The following is a 26,054-nucleotide window of genomic DNA, read 5'->3' as shown; positions in this document are numbered from 1 at the left end:
AATCTCGCCGCTGATCATCTTTCTCGTCTTGAAAATCCTGAGTTAGAAGTTCTAAATGAATCGGCCATACAAGACAACTTTCCTGATGAATATCTATTGAAGATAGATTATAATGAAATTCCATGGTTTGCAGACTATGCAAACTATTTAGTATGTGGATTCCTTGAAAAAGGATTATCATACCAAAGACGAAAAAAATTCTTCAGTGATATAAAACACTATTTTTGGGAAGATCCACATCTGTTTAAAAATTGTCCCGATGGAATAATACGCCGATGTGTATTTAGAGATGAAGCTAGTAAAATATTAAACCATTGTCACACAGGACCAACAGGAGGGCATTATGGGCCTCAACTAACAGCAAGAAAAGTTTATGATGCTGGATTCTATTGGCCTACAATTTACAAAGACGCACACCTTCTTTGCAAATCCTGTGATGCTTGTCAAAGGGCCGGAAAAATAAGTCAACGTGATGAAATGCCACAAAATGTCATCCAAGTATGTGAAGTATTTGACATTTGGGGTATTGACTTTATGGGTCCATTTCCAAAATCTCATAATAATCTATATATACTCGTAGCCATTGATTATGTATCTAAATGGGCGGAAGCACAAGCTCTCCCAACTAACGATGCACGAGTTGTAGTCAACTTTTTAAAACGCCTTTTTGCAAGGTTTGGAACACCGAAAGCTTTAATAAGTGATCGGGGTACTCATTTCTGTAATAATCAACTTGAGAAAGTTCTTAAAAGATATGGAGTAACGCATAAAATCTCCACCGCATATCATCCACAAACAAGTGGACAAGTTGAAAATACCAACCGAGCTTTAAAACGTATTCTAGAGAAAACCGTAGGATCAAATCCGAAGGAATGGTCCATTAAATTGGAGGATGCACTCTGGGCTTTTAGAACAGCCTACAAAACTCCAATTGGAACCACACCTTTTAGACTTGTATATGGAAAAGCATGTCATCTTCCAGTAGAAATTGAACACAAAGCATTTTGGGCTTTGAAGACATGTAATCTTGATTTACGTGAAGCTGGACGTCTACGATTAAGTCAACTAAACGAATTAGAAGAATTAAGACATGAAGCATACGATAATTCGTTAATCTATAAGGAAAGAACGAAGAAATGGCATGATAAAAGAATCAGAAGTTCAAAAGAATTTAAAGAAGGAGACAGAGTTCTTCTTTTCAATTCACGATTCAAGCTATTTCATGGAAAATTGAAATCAAGATGGTCTGGACCATTCATAGTCAAAAGAGTTTTCCCATACGGAACGATAGAATTAATAAATTCAAATGGGATTGAATTTAAAGTTAATGGTCACAGAGTTAAACATTACATACATGGTCCGATGGAAGTTGACAATGAAGTTAATCACAATTTCGATACCATAGCTAACTAAGTGTGGGGATAATCAAGTCTTTAAAGGGGTTTATGTATTTCTGTTAGAGTTAGATTGTCTGTTTTCGTGTAGTTCTCGAAAATGAAACCCGAATGGTCTTTCCCAACAGACCCTAAAGAACTAGTCTTCTCCCCCATTCTGAATTTTTATTTTTTTTAGGAAATGAAGACTGCCTGTGAACTAAACCATGGTCTAATGCTACACGCTTTGATCACTAAACGTAATAATGACACACTTCCAAGTGAAATAGTATCAGTAATCAGAGAAAGAATGGACGGAGTTAGAAAAGAATCCAGATGCGAAGATAATAAGTTACAATTTGGTAAAGGAAAATCAAAATCCGCAGCGAAAAGAAGAGCACGACACCTAGAAAGATGTCACAAATGCGGAAAATGGTCACATGGACGTAAATGTTCAAATAATCAAACCTATTCAAATACCGAATTTGTTACTTTATGCAGAGACGGACCGTTCGTATGTTTAGAAGAAAAAACACTGAATGCTCGAGGTTATGCCTATGTAGCCATGGAAAACCAATTAAACCGACTATCTTATGAATGGGATAGATCATATAACTAAGAAATCTATTTCACAGGTATGTTTGTACAGTTTTTTTTTTTTTAACCTTTTGATAATAAACGCTAATTTGTTCGCTATAAAGTATTAAATTGGTATTGAACAAAATTAGGTTTGGCGACCGAAATTATTGATATCATACAAAAATTTATTACATCACTGCGAAATTTAACGTTTATTCTTAAGGTATAAATATCTTTAACAATCAACCCAAAATATTTCAAAAATTCGTCATGAGTTAAATTAGGTCTTGGAACCGAAATTACTTTATCGAAAAGAGGGGCGCATATTTTTGATAATATTTGATTGATTAAAGTGGGATAAAAAGCCAAAAAGATTTTTAATTTTATTTTTACCATGTTTTTAAAATTAATATATAAATCTTAAACTAATATTGTAAACTTTGTAAAATCAATATATTTAAAATTGTAAATATTTGAAAAATTAAATTAAGTTTGGTGTGAATTTTTAATTTTTAAAAATATGAATTTTTAATTTTATGCATTTCAATTTTTAGGTTTGGTGTGAATTTTTAATATTAATTTTGAATTTTATATTTAAATTGTGTGAATTTAAAAACAAAAATTTACTTTATCTCATTAAGTTAAAAATATGATTTTTAAAATTCGCCGTAAGTTGAAGACTAGGTCTTTGAACCGAAATTGCTTTACCCGAGAGAGGGACGAGAACTTTTATTATCATTATTTTTAATCTTATTGAATTAAAGTATGCCAAAAACATTAAAAAAACCCAAAAATCTTAGCTTTTAAAACAATCGCTACAAAAAGACAAATTTTAAAATTTTGTCGAAGGACGGACTAGGACATCGATCCGAAACGACCTCGTCCTAAATAACAAGGGAAACAAAATTTTAAAATTAATTACTTAATTGTTTTAATTAATATAAGATGTTAAAAAAAAAAAAAAAAAAAAAAAGCAAACTCCGCGACTCGCGGAGTTTGAAGCCTTAAACACCGCGACTCGCGGAGGAATGAAATTACAGAGAAAAAAAATAAAACAGCCGAACTGATCAGTCCCAACACACCACACCAAAAATACTGAAAAAACACTGCGAAAAACCCGAAAAAAATCGAAAAAAACCCCCCAAAATCACAATTTTTAACCGTTAATCATCAAATCTTTTACTAAAATCATGTTGAGAAGGATGCTATCAAGGAATTACTCAAGAAAAACGGTAAATTTCTACACCTAAACACCATTTAATCCGAAATTTGGTGTTCTTGAGCAATTTTTTCCCCAATTTGATTTTGATGCTTTTTAGTGTAATTAGGCTTAAATTGTTTATGTATTATGCTTGTATAACCTAGATTGATGCTGTTTAACATGATTAGAAGCCTTAAACTTCAAATTTTGAGTAATCTAGGGTTTGTGTTCTTGAGCAAATTTGGGGCTTTTTGATATAAACAGGTTATGGCCGATTTTTTCATGAATTGTTGCTAAATTAAGTAGTATAACATGTTTAGGTAGTTAAATGATCCAAACTTTGAGCCTAAACATGATTTTGAGAATTAAAGTGGACTTTTTCAAGTCTAAAAATTCATGAACTTGATTTTTGAAAGATAATGCCATTTGAAACTTGTTTAATTGCTAGTAATGATTATTTTGACATGTTATTTGAGTTGAATGCTTATGAACTTGGCGAACATTTTCGTATATGCTTATTTGAAAAAGTGTAGATTTGATAAAAATGTGAAAATGAGCTTAAGTTTGATATAAATTGATCATGTCATTGTAATTATTTTGATTGATGATTTTGCTGACACTAATGCATATTTGGATGCACAAAAATTGTGTTTGATGTGTTTTGCAGACTGAAAGGGGTGAATCTTCATCCCAAGCTCGCAATGCTCCTGCTGAGAATGCGGAACAACAGGAGGTGGATAACTACTACAAGCAGGATATACCTCATCCAGTCATGACCTTTTCTGATATGCACTTGGAAGAGTTGCACCCGAACCTGAGATTTGACAGACTTTGGATAGATTATCCAAAGTACCAAAGGGGTTTGCATACTCTTCATTCTAAAGTTGTTGAGGTACCTAGGGTCATAGAATGGGGACCCTTAGAAGCTGTAGAATTGGCCGGGCCAATTAGGGAATTACTTGTACAGAGGTATGGTAATTCTACTTTTAATGACTGGGTACGTTTATTCACCATGCGTAGACCTGTATATAAAGTATGGTGTGAAGAATTGTTGTGTAGTATAGAGTTGAATGATCGGGTAGCTAGTTTAACCGATCGATCTTTTATTAGATTTTTGTTAGACGGTTCGATGCATCACATGTCTTTACTAGACATGGCTCAGGCTCTACGTATATATACGCCTGAGGAGTTAGCATCTGCCGATTGTAGAGGATTGATACTAAATGGTAGAAAGATAGATGAAAATTTTGATACACACGGTGTGTGGAGTCAAATGACAAGCCATCACCGTTTCAAAGGGGGAAATTACTCTTATTTGGATATAGATAGAGCAGAATTAAGAGTGATTCATAGGTTTTTAGCTAATTCGATTACACAAAGGGGTAAGAACAAGGAAAAGGTAAATGAACAGGATTTGTTTTACCATATGTGTATTCGAGACCCACAAAGCGCTGTAAGTATACCTTATTGTGTGGGTTATTATTTATCAGCTATGGTTAGGGGGATGAGACCGCATAGCATAATAGGAGGTGGTATTTTTATTACTTTGATTGCTGAATATCTTGGTGTGGATATAAGTCGGGGGGATTATTAGTCGAAGAACCAGAACCCCGCGATACTATAGGTTTAAATGTATACCATGGTGCGAAAGTTTTGAAGAGGCGAAATAACGCCGCAGTACAATATCATGGTAGACATCCACAGGTTGAGAGAAACCAACAGCAAGGTAATGTTGGAGGGGGAAATGAGATGCAAGAAATACAAAGGTTTATAGCTTCACAGGAGTACGAAAATGCTAGACAGAGAGCATTTGAAGATTGGCAAGTTCATCAGAACCAAATCATAGCTCATTGCCAACATATAGGTAGAAACTATATTCCTACACCGAAACCCATCTTCCCTCCCTGGTCTATAGAGATGCAACCACCGTATCCTACGTATAACCCTGCCGAAGCATTCTATAGCACCTATGGTTATTCTTGGAACCCCTATTGGTACCAGTATCATCCCTAGTCTACTTAGTTTTTTTTTTATTTTGTAATTTGTAATGTTGATACGTTTAATACTTATGTTAATATTGTAATAGTTTTTATAATTTTCTAACTTTTATTCTTAGATTTTAATAATTTTTGAATGTGGGGTAATATTCCAAACTTCAAAAATATGTATATATGTTTGCAGTTTATCTTATGTACAGAACAGGGTAAAACAACGCATTTTCAAAGACTGGCATTAAGTTCAGCAAAAGCAACTAATTTTGACGACAAGATGCAAAATATATGTGAAATAACAAGGAGACGGAATGAACAAATGATGTGCACCATTTATCATTCAGCAAACAAACGCCAATATATTTGGAAACTTTGGTAAAAATTTAATCATTTTCACACAAATCACCCTCAATAATTTAAATTGTTACTGATTTCTTGCAAATGAGGGCATTGCAAGATCTTAAGTGTGGGAAGGGGTTAAATTCTTTCGGATTTTAAAATTTTTATCTTAAACACTTGGTTACCATTAAAAATACTAGTAAAGCAGTAGTTGTATTAGAATCTAGTGCTCTCTGATAATAAAGAACAACCCTATTCTTATATACTGACTACCCAATTCTAGTAAAATTTTTCAAAATTTTCAATTAAATGAACTCAAAATCATGTTTATACATATTTATGAACGATAAAACTAGGTTTTAACACCGAAATTATTGTTACCTCAGAAAGGACATAAATTGAGAAACAAATCAAAATGTTAAAATTCATTTAAAATGGAATAGAGGACGATAAAAAGGAAAATAAAAGCCAAGTGTGGGAAAATTTACCAAGATATTCAAAACATATATCACATTTTTTTTTGTACAAATAACTGAAAATACTTTTGCTTTGGACTAAACTAAAAAGTTTTACCTGATTTACTGTAAGAAAGATGGATCTACACGATGAATCAATTCCATCATTAAAAGGAAGTAAAGTCTTCCGAAAAAGACACGCGCTTCTTGATTTAGGTCATGAAGTTGTCGTCCAGACCAGCTGTAGGTTGACGAAAAATCTAGAAAAGTCATCACTAAAATCAGCAGGAAATCCACGGACCTCAGCATTAAACAGGGTCGCCAAGTGGTCAGATTTATCCTAACCATGAGAAGGATTTATCTCGTAAAATGGGGGGGCACCATGCAAATTAGCTGGATAAGACTAATAAATCAGATCCCCAGAAAGGATAATCTCCTTAAAAGATCAAAAATCAGCTTTTAAGCCTGATATTACTCAATCCTAGAGATTGACATTAAAGATTGAGAATTCAAACTCATGGAATTCAATGATATCTAAACTCGAGCTTGAACGAGAAAATATTTTGATCAAAATTATAAACCGATTTGTTTTCTGAAAACCCTATTTTCAATGCGTTCATTACCATTGAACGTAAAATCCTAGGAATTCACCTGGAATTCATTAGGTCACCTGAACTAAATCGGGTGTCAACCGTAAGAACGGTGGTTGCATAGCATGGTCAAAGACAAGACCTTGTGCCAGACCGAAAAATTATAAGGGTGAGCTTTACTATTGCTCCTACCAAGGATAGTAATTGCGTCCGACACGTTATAGACCATAATTAAAAGCATGTCAGGGGACATTGCCTTAACAGTTGCTTGTTCAACGCTTTCCTTTACAACCGGACGGTAGTTTACCGAAAGGTAATATACGGGACAAGTAAACTGGACGTGTTGCTTTCCAAATACAAGGTTAGCAAGTGGGTCACACAAAATCATAAGTTTTGAGCTAAAATTTTCAAATCTGAAACCCACCAAACCCACAAAAATATTTTGCAAACACCGGTAAAGGGTTATTCTGGAAAACTTATCTAGGGTAAAAGCTAGATTTAATTTTCAAAGGATCAAATGTTTTCATAAAGATCCAATTTCCTTAATGGATCTAAATTTTTATAGTCATGTGGGACTGTAAACCATATCGTTACTACCATTGTTTATACCGCCGTATAGAAATCACTGATGTACAAAGTGTGAAGAATAAAGAAGTGATTCTAGTATTTCAAGACGATATTGCTTGAGGACAAGCAACGCTCAAGTGTGGGAATATTTGATAATGCTAAAAACGAACATATATTTCATAGCATTATTCCTCAAGAAAGACAAGCTTTTAGTTGCAATTGTTCTATTTACAAGTGATATTCGTTTAAATAATAAAAGGTGAAGACAAAAGACAGATTCGACGAATTGAAGACGCAAACGACCAAAAAGCTAAAAAGTACAAAAGACAATCAAAGAGGTTCCAATTATTGATAAGAAACGTCTCAAAATTACAAGAGTACAAGATTCAAAACGCAAAGTACAAGATATTAAATTGTACGCAAGGACGTTCGAAAATCCAGAACCGGGACCAGAGTCAACTCTCAACGCTCGACGCAACGGACTAAAAATTACAAGTCAACTATGCACATAAATATAATATAATATTTAAATAATTCTTATAATTATTTAATATATTATATTTATTTAAAAATCCGTCGGCAAGAAAGACTCCAAAAGGGACTGAGCTGTAATTTCAAACTCCGCGACTCGCGGAGTTTGAAGGCCAAAAATGCCGCGAGTCGCGGAGCCCCAAGTTTTGAAAATCCCTATAAAAGCAACCGAATTCTGAGCATTTTTCATCCATCATATATCCATCTCTCTATCTATATCGTATATATTTATATTTATATTTTAATTTTAATTTTAATCCTAATAATAAGGGTATGTTAGCGAATATTGTAAGGGTGTAAGTCGAAATTCTGTCCGTGTAACGCTACACTATTTTTAATCATTGTAAGTTATGTTCAACCTTTTTAATTTAATGTCTCATAGCTAAGTTATTATTATGCTTATTTAATCCGAAGTAATCATGATGTTGGGCTAATTACTAAAATTGGGTAATTGGGCTTTGTACCATAATTGGGGTTTGGACAAAAGAACGACACTTGTGGAAATTAGACTATGGGCTATTAATGGGTTTTATATTAACTAAACAATATCTTGTTAATTTAATATACAAACTTATAATTCGACGTATTTATATATAACCACATACGCTTGACTGGGTACGGTGGGCGGAATATCTATAAATACCAATAATTATTCATTTTACCGGATACGGAACTGGATTAATAGTTAATAGACTTGTTGAAACAGGGGTGAATTACATTCAAGGGTAATTGGTGTAATTGTTAACAAAGTAGTAAAACCTTGCTTTACACGCAGTCGATAACCTGGTGTATTCATTAAACAAAGTATTAAAACCTTGTTACAATTCGAATCCCCAATTAGTTGGAATATTTGACTTCGGGAATAAGAATAATTTGACGAAGGCTTTCGCTCTTTATATTTATGACTGATGAACTATTATGGACAAATCCGTATGGAAATATTAAATAATCCAGGACAAAGGACAATTAACCCATGGGCATAAAACTAAAATCAACACGTCAAACATCATGATTACGGAAGTTTAAATAAGCATAATTATTTTATTTCATATTTAATTTCTTTTATTTTATATTTAATTGCACTTCTAATTATCGCATTTTTATTTATTGTTATTGTATTTAATTGCACTTTTAATTATCGTACTTTTTAATTATCGCAAGTTTATTTTATCGCACTTTTATTATTCGCAATTTCATTATCGTTATTTACTTTATGCTTTAATTTAAGTCTTGTATTTATTTTTAATATTTTACATTTAGTTTTAACTGCGACTAAAGTTTTAAAATCGACAAACCGGTCATTAAACGGTAAAAACCCCCCTTTATAATAATAATATTACTTATATATATATTTGTATTTTTATAAAAGTAAACTAATATAGCGTTAAGCTTTGTTTAAAAAGATTCCCTGTGGAACGAACCGGACTTACTAAAAACTACACTACTGTACGATTAGGTACACTGCCTATAAGTGTTGTAGCAAGGTTTAAGTATATCCATTCTCTAAATAAATAAATATCTTGTGTAAAAATGTATCGTATTTAATAGTATTTCCTGTAAAAATATAAACTATTTTGTACCCCTCTGCTAAAACATCATCATCCTTTATTCTTCTACTCTACTTGATCATTGATATCGGCTAAAAAGTCACATTTTCACCCCGGTATTGAGGCCCAAAAACAATAAAGTTCCAAGCTTTATTGCCAAAATACTTGCTTTGTCAGTAAAAAGTGAAGATCAAGTGATTACGAAGCCGGTGCAAAAAGAATCAAGAGAATCGGAGCTAAAACGAAGATTCTACAGCGGAAACGGTGAAAGACAAGTTACGATCCCGGAAACCAAGTTACAATCCAGCAAAAACAGCAAACCAGGGCAGCCATACGGCTTGCCACTTGGGAAATGGCCTACCATGCATCCGGGCACAACAAACGGGCTGTCAGTCCATACGGTCAGGCCATACGGCTTGCCATACGGTTTGCCATACGGCCTGCCAGCCGTATGACATCAATTTTCATTTCTTATTTAAAGGGCATTTGTCATCCATTTTTACACACACATCAATTCACTTCTCTCTCTCTCTTTCTACAATATTAGTCATACTTTCAAGGTCTTCGACTCCGTGCCAGAAACCTAGTACCCGGAGAATAACGCCGAAGATTGTATTAGGAGCGATCTGGAGTTTGAAGTGTCACTTTTGTATTTGGCACTCGTTTAATCTACTGGTACTTCTATCCTTTGTCTTTATATAATGTCTTTCATTATTATGCTTTGTGATATTGTTACCATGATTAGCGAGTAGTTATCTTTAGTGTATGCAATGATGTAGTCAGTTATAATGCTGAAATAATATTATGATTTGTGTATGTTGTTGAGATGCTTTCTGATTATGCTTTAAACTCAATCGCTTTTCCAACTAATAGAACGTAGTTATCGGCTCTGTTATTGGGAAGTCGCGAACCCCGATTCAGAGTACACTATCTGTGTCACCCCTTGGTAAGAGAATTATCGGATACAACGTAAGTTTGACTGAGGCACATCGGTTGTAGTAAGTCCACCGAGCCTTGGATTCCGAATGAGGACTCTTTTGTAGTGAAACATCTAACTGGGCCCATAGTACATTGTCGGTCTTAGACCATGCTAGTGTAGTCACCAAACATATAAACTTCGTACGTGCACGCTGAAGCACAACGGTTGTTGTAAGCTGTACCTCTGCTAAGTAAGGCCATGGAACCCGGTCAATGCTAATTAGTACACTTCACCATAACGCGGTGTCAAGCATTGCACCCTGCTTGAGAGATTCTTAGTTAATTAAGGAACTGTTTGTTTAAACACATAAAGGATTGGACCATTAGGATAGCCGAACGTGTTCATGCAAGTCAAACTGACTTGGCCATGGTGTTCTTTATGGTTGAACTCTTTTTGTAACAGACTCGTCCCACATCGGTGGGAGAGGAAAACAAAGCACTCCTTATAAGGGTGTGGATACCTCTTCTGGTAAGACGCGTTTAAAGCCGTGCGGGTAGGTGCGATCCGGGGCAAGTTGGCCTGTCGGTGATCGGCCTGTGGCCCAGAGCGGACAGTATCATACCAGTTGTGCTGCGCACTCTGTGATGACGCGTTTTGAGGGTGTTTACCCGAGAAGCAAATCCGTGAGGTAGAAGTGCGATCCGGGGTTGTACTCGTGCGCGGGTAGCCCGTCGGTGATCGGCTTGTGTCCAAAGCGGACAATATCATACTACGGGCTGATGGTGATGCTACTTATGGTATCAGAGCTGGGGCCCGCATCGATGTGCACTGCGGGGAAGCAGTGTCCCGAAGGGGGGAAGAGTTGTAACAGACTCGTCCCACATCGGTGGGAGAGGAAAACAAAGCACTCCTTATAAGGGTGTGGATACCTCTTCTGGTAAGACGCGTTTAAAGCCGTGCGGGTAGGTGCGATCCGGGGCAAGTTGGCCTGTCGGTGATCGGCCTGTGGCCCAGAGCGGACAGTATCATACCAGTTGTGCTGCGCACTCTGTGATGACGCGTTTTGAGGGTGTTTACCCGAGAAGCAAATCCGTGAGGTAGAAGTGCGATCCGGGGTTGTACTCGTGCGCGGGTAGCCCGTCGGTGATCGGCTTGTGTCCAAAGCGGACAATATCATACTACGGGCTGATGGTGATGTTACTTAATTCTAATTGGTGAGTGGGTCTATCTCCGGATAGAGTTTAAGTAGCATATCATGCTACTGTGGTTGACTCTTTTACCATGCATAGTGTAGAAATTGCCATGTTAGAATAATATAGTATGTCTGATGTTGTATGTGAATTATGTGTACACTGTGTGAATGGCACCAGTCGGGCCTAGGGAGACTGGGGACTCGAGACCGTGCCTAGGAGAGGTTAGAGTCCGTATGAGGTCAACCGTGCCTAGGGGAGGTTGGGTCCATAGGCTACTGATTGTAGAGTATAGTGTGAATGATGCATCCCCTGCATCTGGATAACTATACTGTGAATTGAGTAGCAGGGACTATCGGTAGACTCAAGTCCGATCAGCTAGGAGTCGTGTGCTCGTACAAGCCGCCGATCCTCGTATTGTCTTATTGTATGCTAGTTGATAGTTAGCATGTGTTGTTGTTAGTATATAGCTTGTGTGTGACTTAAGCTATATCTGTTAGATAGATTCCATTCACTTAGCGGTGCGCTAATCCCCCACATATTCTCCCCTTGCAGGTTTAGGTACTGCTAGTCGGGAAGGGTGCTATTGCAGAAGACATGTTTGACAACCCAACTCTGATGTGGACTTTTGTATAAATAATGTTTTGTGATAACGTAACACCGTTGTGTAAACTTAAACGTAATGACGTGACTTATATTGTGTTTGTTAATAAAGTCTTCCGCTGTGTATTTAAAAAAAAAAAAATGGCCGGTGTTACAAGTTGGTATAAGAGCATGGCTTGGCAGCAAATACGTGCGCATATTTTGTTCCCAAACCCTGAGGCAAGTCAAACATGTCTGTGGGAGTGGGGGCTAAGTGAAAATAGGATATACGTGTGTTAGTTGTGATTGAACTAACTGTTATCCACTAAGCTTTTGTGTGAGATGTTTTGTAGCACAGGTATGGCTGATAGAAACGCAACTGGCCCCTCCAACCCCGGAACATTTAGAGCACCAGAAGAGGGTGTTGAGTCAGATGATGATCAGAGTAGTTACATCCTTCAGTTAGAAAGCAAGCTAAAAGAGGCTGAGGACAAAATTAATGAGCTTGAATTGGCGAGGCATTCTGGAAATGATGATACACCACCTGGATTCCCAACCGCGCAATCCCAAACGATACCTAATGTGCCCCAGAACCAGTTTCAGAATCAAATACCTAACCAATATTATATGCCACCACAAAACACCTTTACTTACCAAAATCCCATGATGATGAATCCATACCAAATGCAAATGTTCCATCAACTTTACATGCAACCACCCAAAAGATGTACGTATAAGAACTTCCGTGATTGCAAACCCTCCGAGTTCTCTGGAAGTACTGATTCGACTGTAACTCTCAATTGGTTGCGAGAAGTTGAAAGGGTATTTGAAGCGTGTCAGTGTGAACCCGAGCTGAAGGTAACATATGCTAGTAGACTGTTGAAAGGTAGGGCTATGATTTGGTGGGATTCTTTGATTTCTAGTATATCAAAAGAGCAAGTGAGTATGATCACATGGGTGCAGTTTCATGGGAAGGTGTGTGAACAATATTGTAATCCATTTGATATGAACCGAATCAAGACTGAGTTTCTTGAAATGAAGATGACACCTCAAATGACGATCGATGAGGTAGTAGAGAAGTTTATGGATAAACTGAGGTTTGTACAACAATGGGTGCCAGACGAAGCGTCTCGTATCCATTATTTTGTTAATATCATTCTGCCTGAGTACAGAACTTTTGTTAGAACAGCTACATCATTGTCTCAAGCTGTTGTGATGGCTAAGATGGTAGAAAGTGATGTTCAGGCTGCCAGAAACATAATGTTTGGTAATGTGCTACAACAAGGTGGGCAAGTATCTGGTCAATCAGGATCTAAATTCAAGAAGTCTAGTGGGTTTAAATCGAAGGGTAAAAGTGGTCAGAGTAGTACTGGATCTGGATCAGGTAAAGGGAATTGGTGTCACACGTGTCGATCTTCTCACAGTGGTCAGTGTTCTGAGGCTACAAGAAGATGCTTAAAGTGTGGTGTTGTTGGGCATGAGTCTTCAGCATGCCCGTATCCGAATAGTGTATGTTGGAGTTGTCACAAACCAGGGCATCGTGCAATTAGTTGTCCGTCGAAGAGTGGTAGTTCCGGGGTAGGGTCAGGGGCGCGTTCAGCATCAGCTGGAGGGTCAACTGCCTCGAGTGGGCAGAAGAGGAAGAACCCTCCAACAGCAGAGGCTAGAGCTTTTCAGATGTCGGTGGAAAATGCTGTGGCAACCGACGAAGTAATCACCGGTATGTTTCTAATCAACTCAATACCTGCTCGCGTATTGTTTGATTGTGGTGCCAATAGGTGTTTTATGTCCCTAGATTTCTGTGCTAAGTTGAATTTACCAGCTACTGTGTTACCCAAGCCGGTTAGTGTAGAAGTAGCCGATGGTAAGACCACACCCGTCACAACCTATGTGACTGGGGTTTGTATAGAGATCGAAGGGAAGTCTTTCCCGGTGACTTGTTTAGTGTTACCTATTCCTAGCTTTGATGTAGTACTAGGAATGGATTGGTTGAGCTCGCTTAGGGCTAATATTAAGTGCAATAGGAAAATGATTACCTTTCGTTCGACCGATGGAACCCGTGTTGTAGCCCGAGGGGAGAGGGGCGGGTATAATTTTCCGTTGATAACCATGATGAAAGCGGAAAAGTCGATGTCCAAGGGTTGTGAATCATTTCTTGCATATGTAATTGATGCGAAGAAAGAAAAGAAAACAGTGGCTGATATTCCGGTAGTATCAGAATTTTCTGAAGTGTTCCCAGATGAGTTACCAGGTCTGCCGCCGGTAAGGGAAGTCGAATATAAGATTGAGTTGATTCCTGGAACAACTCCAGTTGCAAAAGCTCCATACCGATTAGTGCCGTCTGAAATCCGTGAAATGATGTCACAGATTCAAGAGTTATTAGATCGTGGTTTTATTCGACCGAGTTCTTCACCGTGGGGTGCTCCGGTATTGTTTGTTAAAAAGAAAGATGGGTCAATGCGTATGTGTATTGATTATCGTGAATTGAACAAAAGAACAGTGAAGAATAAGTATCCATTACCTCGAATAGATGATTTGTTCGATCAGTTACAGGGTGCTTCATTCTTTTCTAAGATAGACTTACGATCCGGATATCATCAGGTTCGTGTTGCTGAATCAGATATACCGAAAACAGCGTTCAGAACAAGGTATGGTCATTATGAATTTCTTGTCATGCCGTTTGGGTTGACGAATGCGCCAGCAATCTTCATGGATCTAATGAATAGAGTGTGTCGTCCGTTCTTAGATAAGTTTGTGATTGTGTTTATAGACGATATACTAGTGTATTCAAAGACCGAAAGTGAACATGCTGAACATCTGAGACAGGTTTTGAACATGTTGAAACGTGAACAACTATTTGCAAAATTTTCAAAGTGTGAATTTTGGTTACGTGAAGTACAGTTTTTGGGTCATGTGATTTGTGCCGAGGGTATAAAAGTTGATCCGACAAAGATAGAAGCAGTAATGAATTGGAATTCTCCGAAGACTCCGACTGAGATTAAGAGTTTTCTGGGATTAGCCGGTTATTATCGCAGATTTATCAAGGATTTCTCGAAAATAGTGGGTCCGTTGACTAAGTTGACTCGTAAGATGTAGCCTTTCGATGGACTGATGAACAGGAAAAGGCTTTTCAGATTTGAAACAGTTACTGTGTCAGGCACCGGTATTAGCTTTATCAGAAGGTTCAGACGACTTCGTGGTATACTGTGATGCGTTATTTGCTGGGTTGGGTTGTGTATTAACGCAAAGAGATAAATTAATCGCTTACGCCTCACGACAGTTGAAAGTTCATGAGAAGAATTATCCAGTGCATGATCTTGAAATGGCTGCAGTAGTGTTTGCTTTGAAACTGTGGAGACACTATTTGTATGGAACCCATTGGGTTATATGTACAGATCACAAGAGTTTGCAGTATATCTTCTCACAGAAAGAATTGAATATGCGTCAGAGACGATGGCAAGAGTTGATCAAAGATTATGATTGTGAAATTAAATACCATCCGGGTAAGGCAAATGTGGTTGCAGATGCGCTAAGTCGTAAAAAGTCAAGTGAAAATGTGAAATTTCTTCGTTTGAATATAACTTCAGATTTGATTAACAGCTTAAAAACCATTCAGGCCTGTGCTTTAAAGGACGAACATATTAAATCTGAACAAATGACCAAACGAAAAATGGACTTAATTGATGACTCACGTGGACTAAAGACCTTAAACAATCGTGTTTGGGTGCCTAAGCTTGGAGATTTGAGGGATTTAATCATGACGGAAGCTCACAAATCCAGATTGACAGTACATCCGGGTAGTAATAAGATGTATCATGATTTGAAAACAGTGTATTGGTGGCCAACAATGAAAACAGATATCGCCCGTTATGTCGAAAAGTGTTATATATGTTCTCAAGTGAAGGCAGAACATCAGAAACCTTATGGTTCGTTACGTCAGTTACAGATTCCAGAGTGGAAATGGGAACATATAACGATGGATTTTGTGACCAAATTACCTCGAACTCAGAAAAGACATGATATGATTTGGGTAATAGTGGATCGTCTAACTAAAAGTGCTCATTTTCTTGCTACTCGTGAGACAGCTTCGTTAAGTGAGTTAGCCGAATTGTATGTGAAAGAAATAGTTAGTCGTCATGGTGTGCCGTTATCGATCATTTCAGACAGAGATTCCAGATTTGTGTCAAATTTTTGGAATAGTCTTCAACAGAATCTGGGTACACGTGTGAATTTAAGTACAACTTATCATCCTCAGACAGACGGACATAGTGAAAGAATGATACAGACTTTGGAGGATATGTTAAGGGCTTGTGTGTTAGAATACGGTGGTTCGTGGGATACACATTTGCCGTTGGTTGAATTCGCGTATAATAATTCTTATCATTCGAGCATAGGAATGCCGCCTTACGAAATGTTATACGGTCGTCGTTGCAGAACTCCGACTTGTTGGTTAGAAGCTGGGGAGAAACAGTTTGCAGGTCCTGAAATTGTTCAAATGACAGCCGAAAAAGTTGCAATTGCTCGAGAAAAGTTGAAAGCCGCTAGAGACAGGCAGAAAATGTATGCTGATCCGCGTAGATGTCCGGTAACCTTTAATGTGGGTGAACGAGTGTATCTGAAAGTTTCGCCGTGGAAATGGGTTATCAGATTCGGTAAACGTGGTAAGTTAGCACCGAGATTTATTGGTCCGTTTCCGATCAGTGAAGTGTTGAATGATCAGACTGTGGTGTTAGATCTTCCGCCAGAGTTAGCTGGTATTCATAATACATTCAACGTATGTTATCTTTGTAAGTGTAAAGTCGACGATGAAACACAACTTCTTCCTTTAGAAGATTTAAGGGTCGATTTGAATAAGAAATTGGTGGAAGAGCCGGTCCGTGTGGTTGACCAAAAGGTGACTAAGCTGAGAAAGAAAGAGATTCCGATGGTGTTGATTGAGTGGAAACACAGTTTGGGTTCTAACTTTACGTGGGAGACAGAAGAGTTGATGAGAAATCGCTACCCTTGTTTGTTTGACCAAGACCAGATTCCGAGGACGAAATCTTCTTAAGGGGGGTGGATTTGTAACAGACTGAAACCCGGGCTAGTTGTAAGTTGCCTATTTTGCCCTTAGGGTTTGTGCTTAGTCTTAAGTGCTTTTATTTCAATTATTTTATTAGTGTTTTATTATAATTGTGTTGTGACCAATTTGTGACAAGGGTCCCAGAACATGTTGGTTTATTTAATTTGGACTCCGTTAGGGTTGCCAAATTAAGTACGAAAGAAATTAGATAACTGGTAAATACCCGTGTGATATGGGGTATGGGTTTATAACCCAATATTAAGTGTATGTCCTGGATTCTTCTACCATTTTCTCAAAATAAACACACACACACAAACGCATACCAAACGCACCATGATCATAAACCCTAACTTGATTTGTGAGCTTTTGGATTAATTGAAGTTAGCAATCGATTCCTTGTGTTCTTGTGATCATCTTAAGGTAAGTATTACAAAGATTTATGTATTAATCTTGTTGAAAATTGAGTTTTAGTGTTCTTATGAGTTTTTGAAAAAATTAGCTCAAATCTTGTTGTTTGATGTTTAAAAACATCAATAGATGTTAGAAATAGGTTGTATATATGTTTAGTAGCTTCCATGTGCTTAAAATTTGATCAAAATCGCTCAAAAATCGAGTTTTGGGCGAAAAATGTTCGAAATCAGCGTAAGTGTTCGAACCAGTTGCTACAGTGTTTGCTACAGTATTTTGCAACAGTACCCGAACTGCTACAGTATCACTATTTGCTACAGTATCACTATTTGCTACAGTATCACTATTACTACAGTATCACTATTTGCTACAGTATCACTATTTGCTACAGTTTTCGGTATTGCTACAGTTCCACTATTTGCTACAGTACCAGGTTGCTACAGTACCGTGTTGCTACAGTACCGAGTTGCTACAGTACCGAGTTGCTACAGTGTTCGGAAATCACTATTTGCTACACTACCTTTTATGAAATTGAAACGGGCGTAACTTTCAAACCGTAACTCCGTTTTTGATGAATCAAATATCGTTGGAATCGTATTGAAGAGTACTTTTCAATGATGAACTTTTAAGAAACTAGATCAAACTGTTTTTAGGTCTAAAAAGGAGTTTTAGTGTGTATGTCGTGTTTTGCACGCACCTGTATGCCATTATTGAATGGAGTCATAATGTAGACTCATAAAATTATGAATATATGGTGTTATGACCTAGTTAATCATATGAAATGATTATATTATTTATTGGATATGTATATTAACTTTGTTTGTGTTGTTCTCAGGTTATAAGGACAAGGAGGAAGCTCAGAAATAATAACTGAGCAGTTGCTGGTAATTGGTGAGTGGGTCTATCTTCGGATAGAGTTTAAGTAGCATATCATGCTACTGTGGTTGACTCTTTTACCATGCATAGTGTAGAAATTGCCATGTTAGAATAATATAGTATGTCTGATGTTGTATGTGAATTATGTGTACACTGTGTGAATGGCACCAGTCGGGCCTAGGGAGACTGGGGACTCGAGACCGTGCCTAGGAGAGGTTAGAGTCCGTATGAGGTCAACCGTGCCTAGGGGAGGTTGGGTCCATAGGCTACTGATTGTAGAGTATAGTGTGAATGATGCATCCCCTGCATCTGGATAACTATACTGTGAATTGGGTAGCAGGGACTATCGGTAGACTCAAGTCCGATCAGCTAGGAGTCGTGTGCTCGTACAAGCCACCGATCCTCGTATTGTCTTATTGTATGCTAGTTGATAGTTAGCATGTGTTGTTGTTAGTATATAGCTTGTGTGTGACTTAAGCTATATCTGTTAGATAGATTCCATTCACTTAGCGGTGCGCTAATCCCCCACATATTCTCCCCTTGCAGGTTTAGGTACTGCTAGTCGGGAAGGGTGCTATTGCAGAAGACATGTTTGACAACCCAACTCTGATGTGGACTTTTGTATAAATAATGTTTTGTGATAACGTAACACCGTTGTGTAAACTTAAACGTAATGACGTGACTTATATTGTGTTTGTTAATAAAGTCTTCCGCTGTGTATTTAAAAAAAAAATAAAAAAATGGCCGGTGTTACACTTTTTAAGGGCCTAACTATCTTTTAACCCACTCATTAACGAAATCATCGAAGCACATCACGTCTCTCGGATTTGGCATACCTTGTACTTCATTGTGCTTAAGAAAGTTTAGACCTTTGTTAAATATTAATACGTCACCCAACCGAGTCGCTCAATTAGATGAGTCGTTTGAACAGTACGCCTGTAGTCAGACTGCACGGGCTTCGGGGGTAAGGGGCGTTGCTGTCTATTCAGAATCTTCAAGCCTAACGCATTACCGAGTGACATGTCTTATGACAGGGGCGTTAGGACCAGTGTAGTGAATACAAGGTCACTACATATTCATGAGTCAGCATTCCATAATCTCGGCAAAGTAACTGACAAAACCATAGTATGCACTTGCTTTAACCTTATCTGAATTATAAATTTTATCGCATTTACTTTATTTTATTTTATAAACTAGAAAAAACCAAAAATTAGGTAACATACCACTACTCATTCACTTTAGGATTATCTTAAGTTGTTATAGGTTCGATTCTACTGATATCTTAAAAATTCGACCCTAGGTCATACTTCCTTTACTCACCATAATAAGGAGTAGTACGATTTAGGTCCCGCTATATATAAATTTAAAACTATTGCCCTTACCTCTCGATAGCTGATTCTGACGCCTTGTGGCCTAACGACACCGCATAAATAAAACTATTTGGTTCGGTCATATCAATCATGTATCCACTAACACGCCTTGTTACGGCGTGTTGGATGGCGTGTTCGAGCCAAAACGGGTGAAACACACACCGTTAAAAATGGTCTATAAAGTAGTTAAAAGGGTCCACTTTGATCAGAATCTACAAACAAATGAAAATGTAAAGTTATCATTATTATTACATTATTATTTATTTATATGTATATTATATCATATATAAAAGAAAAAGTTCTTGTTAAATAAGTTTTTGTGACTCATTGGCTGAGTGCATATTTGTTTAACGTATCAATAGTAGGACTATATACGCTTCAAATTAACATATTAAGATAATTCTCGTGTTAAACAAACTAAGTACATGAATTGGTGGTGTATTCCAAGGTTTAATAGAATCATATAATCAATGGCTATAACTATAAAAATTATCAACCATGGAGTAATAGATGTGAAAAAAAAACCTTACCGGTTACACGTTCTGCAAGACTTGACCCATCCAAATATAAACTATTACGAAAAATATAACCAATTGACAAATCAACAACCTGAAAATCAGCAACCCGGACCACCTACTTGAAACATAACATGCACAACAGCCTGAAAATCAGCAGCACATAAGAACATTGACCCAATTGTTCGAATCTACATTCACCTTACTTGACTTTACCAAATGAAACAACTGAACATGGGTAAGCAACTCAGCCAACCTGAACCAACTTACAAACTAATTATATCATATATCATATACTTGTATATAACACAATCTGTTAGAGAATTAACAATGGTACATGGAAACTATAACTTGAAACTGGAAAAGAAAATCATCTTTTTTCTCTAGTTTCTTGTCCACTTCAGTAAATCCTAAATTGCCCAAATCATGATCATGACTACAAACACTTTTTCTAACCTTTTTACCATTCAAAAACTTATTCTTTGTATTCGATTTTTTGTACTCTTTCTTTTCAATAACAACTTGACATGCTGATCTTAAAGAAACATAAGTTCTACCCAACGGAGAATGATATCGAAGTTCTCATTTTTTGTGTCGTTTAGATACGTAAAAAAAACTTCCACCCAAGTGAAGAAAGATGTTTTTTCGCTTTCGATATCTTATCTTTAACATCTTCATTCTTGATTCTGCCAATACGAATACCACATGAATAATAATTCATAATTGATTGTGGTCTAGACCAAAACCAAATATAGCATTCAGCTCATTTAACCACTTGATGCATATTATGAGATATTATATATGATCTATTAGTTTATTATCACTTTATGCCTTTTATGTAAATAACAACCATACACTTCTAAAACATTTTAAGACTTTTGATGTGGACATATATTTAAGCACCTTATGTCACCTTCAATATATACAATAAACCACCCATTGTTTTAGTCTTACTCAATTTATACCTTGTAACTTAATTGTAACGACCCTGGAAATTCTAACTTTTATTTATTAATAATTATTATTATTAATACGTGTGATTAAACGAATGTATATTATTACATTTACATGTTGCCATGATTGCCCGTACTTGACTTTAATTGCCCGAAACGTCTTTGTGACATACGAAACTTTTACGAATAATATTTTTGAATATTATTTACATTCATGGTTAATTTATTAATCATTTTAATTAACTATGATTATTAGTTAGTTACTTGTGCTTTAATTGGACTTATTTGTTAATTAATTGAACTTGGGCTTGATTAATGTTAATGGGCTCTTGAATGTGGACTCATAAGCCCACCCTACATCTTAATGAACTAACTAGCCCATTCTCACATGTAAGTATCACCTTAATATGAAACTAGTTAGTTATTTACATGAAGAATCTAGTTACTACATAATTCCCATGCATGCACCCATTTTAACCAACTTTAAAAACTTTTACATGTATGATTTAGTGGACAAATCCCTCCCCCCTTCCCATGTGAAAACCGTCCACCCCTTTGGTAAATGGGGAGTTCAATTTTTTTTTTTTTGTTACTTATTATTAGTGTATTATTTCCTCATTTCTTCACACACACATACACCACTTTTCTCTCAACCTTTTCTCTCATTCTTCTCTCAAAAACTTGTAAGTAAAAAGGGCTTTGTTTCTCTCTTTTTCTTCCAACAAAACCGAACCCAAGAGCATCCATATCATCATCATCATCTTTTGTTACTTGTTGTTGTTTACTTGATTATTGTTTACTTACTTACTAGTTGTTGTTTGTTACTTACTTACATGTTACAAGAATCAAACTCTTTAGTTTGATTCTCCATTTATCTTGTAATTTCAAGAACACACAAGAACTAAACTTACTAGTTTATGTTCTACCTTATTTGTTTCAAAAGATTTAAGGTTCATGTGTTGTAAATCATACTTGTAAGTCATGTTAGTAAACTTTAAAGTTTACTTTCTTAAAGATCAAACTTTGGTTTGAATCTTTAAAGTATGAACAAACCATGAATTATTTACTTGTTTACTTAGTTTATGTCTTCATTTTATGCACTTTAATTTCATGTTGTTGGTTATTATTGGTCAAGTGTTACTAGTTAACCTTGATCTCATTAATCTTGAACTTAAAGTTAACTTCACTAGTTCAAGAACATGTAAATGAAACTTTTTAATTATAACTTTGTATACTTATGCTTGATCTAGACTTTTGAGTCTTGAATCTTCAAGATCTAACTAAGAACTATGTTCTACATCTTAAGATCTTGATTAGTTAGTTCACTTTCAAGTTTGTAACTTATTATTAGTTTTAAAGTTCATGTATGTGTTAGATCTAAGACTTTGATGTAACTTTGGTTCATCAAACTTCATACAACTCTTAAATGAGTTGTGCTTCATGTCTTAGACTTGCACTTGGGTTACGATGGTCAAACCTTGGTGAAAATGATGCAAACACATCAACGAGTTGTACACTTGAAGCTACATGCATCAAGGATGAGAACCGTGATAAGCATCGAACACCAAGAACCACCGGAACCTACTGACCTGTCTGTTTTCTGTATTCTGGGTCTGATCAGTAAGACCTGGGCTGTTGTGATTATGATTTTCAAATATCTCTGTTCGAGTAGATAACTTTTCATATAGGACTCGTCTTAATCCGAGTTACGGTTTAGGATTTATGGCCCTCCGATCGTAACTATGTCCTTTTAACGTTGTGCAGAAATTTCTGACCTACTCGCACTTAGACCGTCGCCACGGTCAAACGAAGACGAGTTTGCTTCTGTAAATATTACCACACTTAAAGGACTCATAGACGTAGTCATGGCCACTAGTCTCACCTTATTTCAATAGGTGTAGAGGCCGTGGTGACTGACCGAACTCAGCCTTTGTTTTAAACTACTTTCATAAACAAAACCTACTTTACGCCTTTTGTTTGATGATGAATGATAATGACCCTTAAGACCTTATTTACATACTTTTAAACCTATTCAGACGATTTACTAACTTAGTACTATTTGACTTAGGTTGAGGACCCGTTTGGACAACCTTCATTACTTGCTTACTTTCCGAGTCATACTTTACCGCTACTTTATCATTGTGAGTTATAGCATTCCCTTTTTACTTTAACTTATTTTGGGAACTGAGAATACATGCGGATTTTATGTTTTACATACTAGGCACGAGTACTTAAACTTTATATATGTGTGGGTTATACAACGGCATAAACATTCCCTTTAGCTCGGTAACGTTTAATCACTGGTTTTTGAACCGTGAACGCGAATCTTAGATATGGATCCATAGGGTTTGACATCCCCACTCGGGCTAGTAGCGCTAGCATTTTACGAGTGTTTAATACTTCGTAAACTTACGCAATTGCCAAGTGTACTTTCAGGGGGTGATATATTATTAAACGTTAAGTTAGTTACCGAGTGCCCACGGTTGAGCATATACTTAAACATACTGATTTGGATTACTATTTTGAAATGCTCTTTGTAGCACTGAAATCTCGTGGCCTACCTTACATACTGTTATACTTAAACTATAGCTCACCAACCTTTGTGTTGACGTTTTTAAGCATGTTTTTCTCAGGTGCTTAAGGTTATTTGCTTCCGCTGTCGTGCTAGTCTTGCCGTAGACACCCGCTGCTCTAGTGTTATCACCGCATGAACTGTTTATATTGCATTCAAACTTTAATACTTTTGAACTATGTTTTGTAATGACCTAAGGGTCACATACATTTATTCATGCTTGCTATTCGTAGAAGCATACTGTTGGTGTAAAAAAATTGATGTCGGTTATGACGTCATCTTTTTATCGTGAATGCAACTTCTTTTATTACAGCATATAGTACTTAACCTTGTAATGATCCTGTTGTTGATGATTCGTACACGATGGTTTTGTACGGGGCATCGCATTTGGTATCAGAGCGTTGGTTGTAGGGAATTAGGTTGCATTAGTGAGTCTAAGACCGACCCGAGTAGGATTCACTAATAGGACTAATCTACAACTTGCTAGTTTACTTGTTTTCGCAGAACTTACTGCATGCAGCTGCTTACTTTTACTGCTATATGCCGTATACTACTACTTGCTTTCGCTACTGCATGCTATTATCTGCTTTCGATTGCATGCTACTGTGTTATATTACTGCATATTACCGTTTACTACTACTGCATGTCACTGCTTACTTCTACTGTTGTATGGACTTACTGCATGCTACCGTTTCCTTTTACTGCTATGTAAACTCACTGTATGCTTTTGTCTACTCTCGCTACTGCATGCTGCCACCTGCTTTTAGCATGTTACTTCGGTATGATGCTGTTACTATTGCCATGCTACGTGCTGTTATAAACGATCTAGGCTGTTGTAGTTGTTATGCCTGATTACGCGCTTGCTACATGTCTATTATTCGCTGTACCGACGTGGAGAACTTATCCTTCCCAGTTCAGATGTTTTCCTGAACTACTTACCCGCTCGTCTAACCCTAAGAACTAGTAGTGAAATCCACCTGTTACTACTGCCCCACTGTTCCAGAGATCGAAACATTACTTCACGCAATCTAGAAGATTGTTCAGTTGACACATACCCTGTACGCTTTCATGACTGTCACTTAACTCTTTCAAGCTTCACCACTGCTCGACGATCTAACGACACCTCTGGACTTAGGTCCCTAACCCTCCTAGACATTGGAGAAGTCGGGAAGGCATTCCTTTTAACATGGTCGTAGTGTCTTCTACCGATGCTCAGCCATACCCAAAGACTTGCGAGTCGCTTCGAGACATATCGTATCACTACTTGCTACACGTACAACCCGACGCGAGACCCGGAATGAATATCTAGAAGGAACCTAACAGCGTTACCTGAATCCGAACCTTTGAAGAAACTTCGGGACACTTAGGCATTAATACGTGATCTACGGAACCTACGCACCCACATCGAGAAACTGTGAGATTAGTTATGCCGATTCTGTTTTGAGATAGCATAGTTAAAGCACCGTTAGATGAAATTGTGTATAATTGGAAGTGATCACGTTACATTGACCATATGAAATGATATTGGAATGAACATACGGTTTATTACAATATAATGACGCCAGGCCAGCGTGATTATATTGAAGTAAATCATGCAGAAGTTCCAATGTTACTACATGAGGAATATGGGGTGATCCAGGGAAAATTTTGTTAGGAAACACTTGAGCATACACATTGTAGCCTGTTAAAGGTAGGAAAAGAATAACCACGTAGCCCAGATACTGTACAAGAAGGGTCTTGATTGCAGAATTGATAACCCAAAAATTTGTATTAGAGATCGACACCCTGGACATTTAAGGAAAAAGTTCTCAAATAGGAAAAACTTTGTACTAACTTGTGGTAGAACAATCGTTATCTCAGTTATAGAAACTCGCATGGATCCTGATTTTGGTTAGGGTACGTTTCATCACAACATTTTATTGTTTCGGAGTTGTTTAATACTAGAACGATAGAAACCTTATATCTAAGCACCTTAGCGTTATGAATAATAAGCCATCAACAACCATGAGAGTTAGGTATTCTATAGGACCAGCAAATGGTAAGCTGGCAGAGATAGAGGAATAATTTAAGGTGGTACTTTAAGATTAACAGGTGGGTCATTTGGAGATGACCTCATGTTAACCAAACTTGGGAGTTTTAATGTAGTAGTTGAGAAGGATTAGTTACCTACGTACAGGCATATGCTATTTGAGAAGATTGATAAAATTTTCACAGTAATATAATAAGAATAGTTGGAATGAACCCTAAGATTAACCTACCACCCATCAATTTGGGAAATTGGATGCAATAGTTGGGATGAACTTTGGGATTAACCTAATACTCATCAGGTTAGGAAGCTTTAATGAAATAGTTGGAACAAGCTGACTTTCAAGGATGAAAGCGGAAATTATTTATAATGAGGGAAAAAAAAATTATTCGTATACCTCGCAAGAAT

This window comes from Rutidosis leptorrhynchoides, chromosome 9, assembly GCF_046630445.1.
Source record: "Rutidosis leptorrhynchoides isolate AG116_Rl617_1_P2 chromosome 9, CSIRO_AGI_Rlap_v1, whole genome shotgun sequence".
NCBI lineage: Eukaryota > Viridiplantae > Streptophyta > Magnoliopsida > Asterales > Asteraceae > Rutidosis > Rutidosis leptorrhynchoides.
Note: the sequence above shows the minus strand (reverse complement) of the source record.